This window comes from Humulus lupulus, chromosome 1, assembly GCF_963169125.1.
Source record: "Humulus lupulus chromosome 1, drHumLupu1.1, whole genome shotgun sequence".
In the NCBI taxonomy this organism is placed as follows: Eukaryota; Viridiplantae; Streptophyta; class Magnoliopsida; order Rosales; family Cannabaceae; genus Humulus; species Humulus lupulus.
The window spans coordinates 11,470,801-11,477,076 of NC_084793.1; the positions used below are offsets into that span (position 1 = coordinate 11,470,801).

The 6,276-nt window shown below is 33.1% G+C and overlaps 1 long non-coding RNA gene across 1 annotated transcript; it reads right to left on the reverse strand.

Moving 5' to 3' along the window:
• Window positions 1-4,574: 4,574 nt before the first annotated feature.
• On the reverse strand, window positions 4,575-5,224 carry LOC133814664 (uncharacterized). Its single transcript, XR_009884797.1, has 2 exons — window positions 5,051-5,224; window positions 4,575-4,936 (listed from the first exon to the last, which is right to left on the reverse strand). It is a non-coding gene; the product is annotated as an uncharacterized LOC133814664 (long non-coding RNA).
• Between the last annotated feature and the right edge of the window lie 1,052 nt (window positions 5,225-6,276).

Below are 6,276 nucleotides of genomic sequence, written 5' to 3' on the forward strand. Positions count from 1 at the left end.
GATGTTGCGTAGGGTCCTCTAAGAAAGAAACCTCCTATGTCAAAAAGTTCATCCAAGGATATGTCAAAACCTCCTATGACTAGCCCGCATCTGTCATCAGCTGGGTCTCACGTCAATCCAGAAAACACTCTGACCGAAGGCCAACCATTTGCCGATCACATCATGAATCGCATCCATGTTAGCCTTCAGTTTATGGTGAGAGAATTTTGCAGAGTTAAGGGAATAAACTCAGTCGTCTCCATTCCAGTGGACCCAACATTCATGAATCGCGAGTCAATATTCCTAACTTCAGAGGATGTGGAACAAGTTGCTACCTTGCATATGATTGGAGGCTCAGCAATGATATTCGGATTAAGGTATCCCTTAAACTAATTCTTTGGAATGATAGGAATTTAGAATCAGTTATGAGTACTGCTCTGTGATCTGTTGAAAATTTTCATAGACATTGAATGTTTACAGGTTTGGGAAGTCCTATTTATAGGGGAAACTCTGCCGAAGTTTTTCAAAATATTTAACACTAAAGAAAATTTTGCAGATGCATTTGGGAGTCCCTATTTCCAAATCAGCGTGTCTATTACAAGTTTTATGACATTGAACGTCTTAGCATTAATAATGTTAACGATGTAGAGCGATCAACCATTGACTTGGCGAATTGGTTGATGACCATGGATAGAGTTGGTCAACTTTACTTTATACCTTGGAACATACGGTAAGAAATAGTGTAAAATTTTCTTATTTGATTAGTCATATATTAAAAATTTAATTATTTTACTTAACATACGCTTCTTATTTTAGGGAACATTGGATGTTGGTGATTGCTATGCCAAAAGGAAAAATCGTGTTCTTAGATCCATTGAAATCACACAAACGTCCAGAAGAAATTGATTCAATGATAATGAGGTAAGTTTTAAATTTTTTAAAATATTTCTTAATATGCAACAAATATTACATGTTACTACATTTTAATAACTTTTGTTAATTTTCTTTTTAAATAGTGCATATTATAGAGCTTCTTCCAATGCATTACTTGGCAATCCCACAAAGATATTTAATGTTACATGTCCAAGACAACCACAAAGTCATGAATGTGGTTTTTATGTCTTGAAGTACATTAGAGATCTTGTACGGGCATCAAATGCAATGACTACCCTAAAACAAAAAGTAAGTTCATTTTTTATAATTTATTTGCTATCGATAATCTATGAAATTAATTTATATTTATTAATTTTACAGTTTGGTGGGAAGACGCAATATTGTGAGATTGCAGACCTCTTGCCAATCCAACACGAATGGTTAGGCAAATTGATACCATACATTTATCAGTAAGCCTATTTTTGTTTAGTTGTAAGTTTAGTCTTTTGTAAATGTATTAATGTTAAGGCTAGTTATCTTACTTAAGTACTTGTATTTTATATGTTTATGTACAACATTTTTAATTAATAAAAGTTATCATATTTTCATTCAAAAAAAATTCTTAACCAATTTCAATTGTAAAAATATATATAATTGTAATATCATATAATTAAATTGTTGAAAAATAATTAGGCCAAAAAAAAAATTAATTAGATCAATTAAATAAAATTAGGCCAATATATATATATATATAAAAATAGAAACCATCCATTTAAAAATAATTAGAAACATATATTAAATAAAAAAGGCGGGCACTTTCTACTTCGGTTTTTAGGTAAAACCGAAGTAAAATGTGCACTTTCTACTTTGGTTTTACCTAAGAACCGAAGTAGAAAGTAGCCTTTTACTTCGGTTCTTAGGTAAAACCGAAGTAGAAAGTGCACATTTTACTTCGGTTTTACCTAAAAACCGAAGTAGAAAGTGCCTAGGATGCTAGCGTATATACACTTTCTACTTCGGTTATTATGTAAAAACCGAAGTAGAAAGTGGGGATTCTACTTCGGTTTTTAGCTAGTTTTTACTTCGCTCCGAACTACTGCGGTTGCGAATTTTAGCGAAAACCGAAGTAAATCAAGCTTAAAAACCGAAGTAAAAGCCCCTTTTCCTTGTTGTGAGAAAATCAAGGGGGATTTGTCCATGGTAGATATATAGCTTACAATATCGTGATATGCCAAGATTTAGTTCGGCATTATGGGAGGAAAAATTGTAAGCCAAGTTGCATGATCAAGTTGGATTTGAGGAAAGCATATGACACCATAGAATGTGATTTTATTGAAGAAATGCTCACTGGTTTTCAATTTCCATAGAATTTTATTCAGCTCATCATGGTATGTGTTCGAACTACCAGGTTTTCATTGATGATTAATGGTTCATTAAATGGATACTTTGAGGCTAAACGAGGATTGAGGAAAGGAGATCCTATGTCCCCCTTGTTATTTGTACTTGGTATGGAATACTTATCTAGGATCATGCTTAAAGTTGGCTCTTATCCTAGTTATAAGTTTCATGATCGGTGTGCTAATTTGAAGCTGAATCATCTATGTTTTGCTGATGACATATTGTTATTCAATCATGGAGACTTTATTTCTATCCTTTGGATGCTTAGGGGACTCAAGTTATTTTCCAAGACTTCAGGACTTTTTCCAAATGAGGCTAAGTCTGCAATATATTGCAGCGGCATGTGTGAGTCTGTGATTGAGAGAGTTGTATCTGCTTCAGGATTCACACGATCTTCATTACCCTTCAGGTACCTGGGCATTCCTATCTGTTCTAAAAGGATTTCTAATGCTGAGTGTGGGATCATTCTAGACAAAATGGTGGCCAGGATTAAACAATGGAGTTCCATAAATTTATCATATAGTGTCAGAGCAACTTTGATCAATGCGGTCTTACTGTCCATACACTCTTATTGGGCTCAAATAATGGTGTTGCCAAAGAAGCTATTGAAGGATATAGATGCAATTTGCAGGGCTTTTTTGTGGAAGGGAGTTGCAGAAGCTCACGGTCCAGGGGCAGTTGCTTGGTCCACTGTATGTACTCCAAAATCTGCAGGAGGGTTAGGATTCAGGAAAATCTTAGAATGGAATATAGCTGCCTTAGGGAAATATGTATGGGCAATTGCCTCTAAAAAGGACAACCTATGGGTTAAGTGGATACATAACATTTATTTGCAAACAAGGGACTGGTGGACTTACTCAGTACAGCAAAGTTGCAGCTGGTACTGGAAGAAAATAGTTGAAATTAAGGAACTTTTTAGAGCTAAAATGGATGAAGCAGCTTTCATAGCAGTGAAGTATGGTATTCAATCGGGGCATGCAATACTATATGATCAACAAACCAAGGTCCAATGGAGTAATATGTCTGGGAGAGATGCAATATACCGAAACACAGATACATTCTCTGGCTAACGTTACACCAGAAGCTGAAAACTAGAGGCTACCTCAATAAACACTGTCAGGTAGTGGACATAATGTGCTTGCTGTGTGGAAATCATACCGAAGAGATATCACATCTATTTTTTCAATGTGATTACAGCAACTTATGTCTTGTGAAGTTGAAGGAGTGGATTGGTTGCAGAGCTCAAACAGAAAATTATCATACCTTATTGCGTTGGATATCCAAAGCAAAACACCTTACCAAGCATAGGAGAAGTTTTTACACAGCTGCTGTATCAGCTCTAGTTTACCATATCTGGAGAGTTAGAAATGATGTATTGTGGTCCTTTAAGATTTGGCATGTAAATCATACAATGGAGGCCATTAAGAGGGAGCTAAAACTGAGACTTGCTGTAATGTATAAAGGAAAACAAAATAGGGATGAGGAATGGTATCATAAATTGTAAAGTTAGATATGTGGAATGTAAGTAACATAGGGGTAGAAGGAAATTATAAGTGTACATGATTTGTTTTTGAGCAATACAATGATTCTTATTCACAAAAAAAAAAAAAAAAAAAAAAAAAAGGTACTTTTACATATTATTAATATTTTTAGTGTGCAAATTGAGTACAGAGTTATAAGATCATAACAATTTTTAGTATTACAAGGTTTGTTATTTATTTGTTATTTATATATAATTTTACATTAAAAAATGTTATATAATTCATGCCCCATGAATGCCTTCTCCAGCTTCGAACCTTCATTTTCCACCTTCACCATATATTATTACACAAATATATAAGTTGCGCAATAAAACTTCTAATGAAATTTATGTATAAATTCATACAATAAATATTTCATCATTTTTACTCAATAACAGTTTCGTCATCATTGTCTTTTATGAGACTATTTCTTTTTCTTCGTTTTAATTTGCTCTTATATTACTACATATTTGCAAGTGATGATGGTACATGTCATTCCATCTTTTTTTTTAATTTATTTAATTAATTTTTTTAAAGAAAATCTTTTACGTTTTTGCTGAGTTTCGTCTTTTAAAATTATAAATTAATACCCATCTTTCTTTTTTCTTTCTAAATAAATATCTTTTTAATTTGTTCTATACTTTCAACTTCTCATTTTGTTGTTTAATTTTTGCAATCAATTTTATTTGTCCTTGACCAAATGATTTTTTAGATGGTCTTATCCATCATTTGTAGTACATACAAGTGCATTTCAACGATCTTGAATATTTTTCAACATATAATTGGTACGTACGTAAGCCACGATTGCAATAATAATACTTAATTTATTGATGATGATAATAACATTATTAATTCAAGTAGTCGCAATTATTACACATCAACTACTTATTACGTTATATATATATATATATGTATAAAGTAGCAGTGATCGGAGCTAGACAGCTCATAATGAAGTACAGCTGAGTAGCTTAATTAGCCAATCATAGGGACTTTAACGACGATGCCACAGTCATCAACCCAAACCCTAACCCTCCCACAATCAATCTCCTGAGTCACCTTAGTCCCATCCAGAATCACTATGGCCTTCACATTCTTGTTCTCCTTCTCTATCGTTTCCTTCGCTTCCTTTCCTTTCTTTCCCTTCAGCTCCGGCCATGAGTTCTTACCTGCAATTGTTATATATATAATAAATAAATTAAACTGATAATTAACTTGATTATTTTTAATGATTAACTGCACTAACTATAGCTATATAATAATAATTAGGATGAATATATTACCTGCTGCTGGACATTCATCCATTATTTCTTCTTCTTTTTTCTTTCCTCTCTCTGTATACGTATGTGTATATGAATGTTTTTTTGCTGGTGATATAAATTTTTGAGTGAGTTTTGGTTTGGAGAAAGAAGGTGTTTATATAGATAATAGATTCAAGGGTTGTTGTATCTATAGTAGCTTTTAAGTTTCAACAATTTCATAATATATAAAAAGGAGTACAAAAGCCACATTCTTTGACTTTGAACAGGTCCCTTTTGTTTAATTTCAATTGTGTGTCATATATTGCCGCCTTATCCGATTTCATGGCACGCAACCTTTGTAAGGATAAATTAAGAAATAAGATAAGTTGTAATATTAATTGTGTGTTTTCATGATAAAATTGACTAAGGGTATGGGTATATACTGTAGGAAGATTTTATGGATCAGTATTATTATTCTTTATTTCATAGTTGAAATTAACATATATAAAAATATATATATTTATTTAAAGAAAAAGGGAATTCTATAACCCTGGATGGATCAGTCCCCCCTTAGACTGATTCACTTCTCTAGTCTGCTTAACCATTTCCCACAAAATTTTAGTATCATTTTTCAGTGTATGTGCAATACAAGAAATTTGTTCCCTGTCACTTAGTTTCATAAACTCAAAAATATCTTCTAAGGAACTCTTCCAGTCTTGTGCGTCAAGTGGGTCAGTGCTACCTTCAAATATTGGTGGGTATTGTTTTCATAAATGTTCATATAGTGGTTCCATGAGGTGCACTGCAGGTGGGGCTTGTGGAGGTGGAGGTGGTGGTGTTGGAGTTTCAGTAGGTAGTGATGGTGCTTTTCTTTGTCATTGTTCTCATAACAATTTCTCAATTTGTTAAGCTTGTCTATTCACTACCGCTCAAAGTTCAGTCATTTCTTGTTCATATTTATTACTGCAAGAACCTTTAGTAGCCCCCATTGCATTTTCACGATCCATCTGTGTTATTATATATATCTTAAGCCAAAATGCATATAACTTATGTCATTTAGCCAATAATGCACATGAGGCATACAACCAGCACATAATAAATGCACACATAAAACTTACAGGTGAACTGAGCATTATCACTTCCTCAATGTGTACATATGAACAGTCTACAAGAACATTTTAATCGTAGCTCTGTTACCAACTTGTAACACCCTCACTTATTTTAGTTAAAACCATATCTGAGGTGTTATGTTTTAAAACTATATCATA